We start from the raw sequence: 4,432 nt of genomic DNA on the forward strand, positions 1-4,432 counted from the left end.
GGTCGTTTGACCCCAGTACTCTTTCCTGCCATGGCAAGTGGTCGGACTAGATGATCTTCTCAGGTCCCTTCCGACCCTAGAAACTATGAAACACACACACACACACCCCGCCCCCCCATGTTATTGTGCTGTTGAGGCAATGATTTAGATATCTGAGGCCAGATCTATAGATGGTAAAAAGGTCCCAAAAAAATCAGTCTAAATCCATTGCCATGGGACCAGTATATCTCAAACATAACAAGATTTGCATTCATTTGCAAAGTTAAACTGTGTTTTATCAATCATAATTGTAAATGAATTGAGTATGAGATGTAGCATATTTCAAGCTGCAATAAAAATCAAAAGGCAACAACTGTTGCTCAGTGTATCACAGGGCTGCTTTGACTAACCCGAGACTCTCAGCCACTGGCATTCTTTACATTATTGGTCAGATTAGACATAACCATTCTGAGGAGCAATGTGATGAGCAACATTCTTGAGTCTCAATTTACCAGGGAAATGAAGTCTTGTTTTAAGTAACTGCCAACAGAAAAAATCAGGAAAAAGAACATAAGTACACAAAGTCCTTAAAGCTGAACAAATTATAGTATAAAGAGATTAAAAGTTTAGGTCTGCAAGATAGATGATAGAGACAGGGAGGTGGTGGGCAAACAGGCAAGACTGGGGGAAGCGGAACCCACAAAACAAGGGTACCCAGGCAGACCTGTAATATCCAACCATGGAACCCTAACTGAGGAAATATCAAGTTTCATCAAATCCATCCTAAAACCTCTTGTCACCCAAAGACCAAGTTTTGTCCAAGACACAACAGACTTTCTACAAAAACTTGGATGTTATCATCTTATATATCAGGGGTCGGCAACCCCCGGCATGTGTGCCAAGCATGGCACGTGAGGCCATTTTGCTCGGCACGCCACAGCCAGCCCCGGCTCTGGGTAGCTGCTGCCAGCAACGGAGCCCGGGCTGCTCCTAGTAGGCGGCTGGGAGGCTGCAAGCCCTGCTGCAAGCAGCCCAGGCTCCATGATTGGCAGCAGCTACAGAGAGCCAGGGCTGGCTGCAGCCGGGAGGCTCCAAACAGCTGCGCTGGGCTCAGGAGCCCCAGCATCAACTCTGTACAGGTAGGTGTGTGCACCCATGCCTCAGAGCAGGTGGTGGGGGAGGGGCCTGAGGCAGCACAACCCCAGTCTCTCCCCCACTCCTGGCACAGAGCTGGTGACTGGGCTCTGGAGCCCAACACAGCTGTTTGTAGCTAGCCTGGGCTCTGGGCAGCTGCAGTGAGCAGCAGACAGGCTGCAAACAGCTGTGCTGGGCTCCACAGCTCTGGCATCAGCTCTGGGCTGGTAGTGACTGCACATGCACCTCGGGGCAGACAGCAGGGCAGCGCAGCCCACCCTGTGTGCTGCCCACGCTGCTCCCGTTCACACAGGGCAAGTGTGGCAGGGCAGCAGGGAGCTGGGAGCAGCCAGCTTTCTGCACCCCCCGCTGTGCCCTGCCGCACCAGGTTCCAAATGCTGTTTTGCAGAAGTGGCGAGGGCAGCACAGCGGGGAGCACTGCTGGTATGTGCTGCCTCCCCAGAGCCTGGGGCCGGGTCTGGGAGGCAGCTGGGGCTGGGGCAGAGAGGCAGCAGATGTTTGCAGCTGGCCCAGGTTCTGGGTAGCTGCCGACAGCCACAGAGCTCAGGCTGAGGGGGCAGGGGCAGCAGGGCTGAGGCACAAGCAGGGCATCTTGCCATGTACCCCCTGCCCTCATTTTGTTTTTCTGGCATGCTAGCACTCCGGCACCTTCCAAGGTAGGCATTGTGGGGGTTTTTAGCACCCCGGCCAAAAAACATTGCCTCCCCTCGTTATATACCAATATGTCACACCAGGATAGCATCCAAGCCTGCCTTGCATATCTACAAGAGCAAGATTACAACTCAGAGTACAGACCTAAACATATTGCTGAATTTATACACTTCATCATCACAAAAAACTTCACATTCAATAACCAACACTTCTTACACACTATAGGCACAGCTATGGGCACCAAAATGGCTCCACAATATGCCAACCTTTTTTTGGCTCACCTGGAAAAAGAGTTCCTCAAGAACTGCACCATCAAACCCATGCTATACCTAAGATATATAGATGACATCATCATCCTGTAGACTAAAAACCTTCAATCTCCAATTGATTTCCATCAAAAATTCAATAACTAACTTCCTTCCATCCATCTCTTGAATACTCCAGCACCAATATTTCCTTTTTAGACACTATGATCAATATCCACAATGGTAAAATATAAACCACCATATACAAGAAACCCATGGACCAACATACATATCTGCACAGAACCAGCAATCACTCTAAATACACCAAGGAAGCTGTAACATACAGCCGAACTTTCTGATGCCACCAAATCTCAAAAGGGCTTTCACCCAACAACAGCACTCCTCCAGAGAGAGATTGTGCTTTAGAAAGAGCCACCCAGATACTGCATGAAGAACTGTTGCAATACAAAAAGAAAATCCCCATGAACTAGCACACCATTAGTTATTACACAGTTGGTCTAATAAAAGATATTACAATTACCCAAAGAACCTTGTCTACCTACGTCCTTAGACTAACACGGCTACAACCAACACCCCTGAGAATATACAATGGATGTTATAGGTTGGGGAAAGGAAAATCAAAGGGGAAAAAAAGGAAGAGAAAAGCTGAAGCAGGCAGGGGTTTAGCAGAGCACAAGTCTTCCTCCTACAGAAGCAAAGGAAGAACTCCAGAGGTTGTACCTCAGGATATGCAGTGTTCATATCACCTTGTGATGATACAGTGTCACAACGTGATGTGAGAGTACAATGTTATTAAGTCAGCAGTGTAACTTATGTGGGGCTCTACATCCTTTTTCGGAAAGACTTTAACTCCACAAGAAAGATGTACAACAGAGACAATGAAATGGAAGTATAATGAATCTTCATGTGAAATACAGTCACATATATTTCCCAGTTCTATGGCTGTCAAAGAGTAGTTACCACACCAACATTATTGTCAAAAAAGGAAGGACAATGCAGCATACACACACAGAGACTTCCAGGAACGAATGTAGATAAAATCCCAATTCCAATTGGCACAATGCATGGGAAAAAAGTTAAACTGAACGATGTAATATATAACAACAATATATGGCGTATCATTGTATAAAAGTTATTCTGTTATCAGGACAAGTGGATTATGCATATTAGGGCTATGCAAAACTTTGGTAGCTGTTTCATTTTGGAGGTGTTTCGAATGTTTTGGAGGTGTCGCCCTGGGAATAGTCCCCGCAGCCTTCTTTAAGTGCAGGGAGGCTGGGGCCAGGTGGGGATGGGGCCAGGCAGGGCAGCCATGGGGGCTTCTTCCACGGCTCCCCCCACCTGGGGAGAAGCAGGCGCAGCCGGAGGAGCTGCGGGAGAAGCCCCCATGGCTGCCCTGCACAGCGTAGCCTCCTGGCACTTAAAAAAACACCAAAAAACAAAAACACGCCCCGCATTCAATCGGCTGTAGCAGTGGCTATCAGGGCCTCTGCGAGCTCATGGCAGAGCCCCCATGCACAGCGTGGGTCAATGGGGGGCAGTGGGGATTCCCCCCCTGCCTGGCACCCACACAGCAGCTGCCCCATGGTGTGGGCGCAGCATGACTCAGCAGGGTACTGCACGCTGTCTGGGAGCTGGGGCCGCTAGGGCTGAGCGGTGTTGGGTTCCAGGTGACTGCTAGAGCCACCCCAGTTTCCAGATAGTGCGCAGCACCCTGCCGAGCCAGGCTGCACCCACACCATGGTGAAGCTGTCATGCGGGTGCCCTCCACTGCCCCATGCTCCGTGTGGGGGCTCTACCACGAGCCCTCAGAGGCCCTGATTGCCGCTGCTGCAGCTGGCATGCATAGGGCTTTTTTTTTTTTTTTTTTTTTAGTGCCAGAAGGTTGGGCTGGTTGGGGGATGGGGCCAGCCAGGGCAGCCATGGAGGCTTCTCCTGCAGCTCCCCACACCTGGGGAGAGGCAGGAACAGCCGGAGGAGCTGCGGGAGAACCTGCAGCCACCTGGCTGTGCCTGTCTCTCCCCGGCCAATCCAAAATCAGCACCATAACAGCACTGAAACTCCGAAATTGATTCAGCCGAATCGAAACAGAACGGAACAGTGATCTGAAACACCTAAACGAATCACTGTCCCTCTGAAATGGACGAATCTGAAATGGCAACGAAACAGCCATTTCGCACAGCCCTAATGCATATCATCTCAAATAAACATAGGAAAAGTTAGTATACCAGCAGCTATTTGGTTTATGCCATAAATAGTTATGTTATTTTCACTGTTTGGGGGAGCTTTCCATATATATGTATTATTAGTTTCCCTTATACAGACAACCCACGCTTAGTGCTCTTAACTGGTTCCTGAAAAACTGAGCGTTAAGTGAAACA

At 49.2% G+C, this 4,432-nt stretch overlaps 1 long non-coding RNA gene across 1 annotated transcript in view; it reads right to left on the minus strand.

Moving 5' to 3' along the window:
• The window catches only part of LOC109297790, an 18,615-nt gene extending 14,782 nt beyond the window's left edge, over window positions 1-3,833 (minus strand). The window contains exon 1 of the long non-coding RNA XR_002097416.1: window positions 3,823-3,833. This is a non-coding gene — a long non-coding RNA (uncharacterized LOC109297790). The remainder of the gene's footprint in view (window positions 1-3,822) is intronic.
• Window positions 3,834-4,432: the final 599 nt, after the last annotated feature.

Source organism: Gavialis gangeticus, unplaced genomic scaffold, assembly GCF_001723915.1.
Source record: "Gavialis gangeticus isolate Ggan-Ray unplaced genomic scaffold, GavGan_comp1, whole genome shotgun sequence".
In the NCBI taxonomy this organism is placed as follows: Eukaryota; Metazoa; Chordata; order Crocodylia; family Gavialidae; genus Gavialis; species Gavialis gangeticus.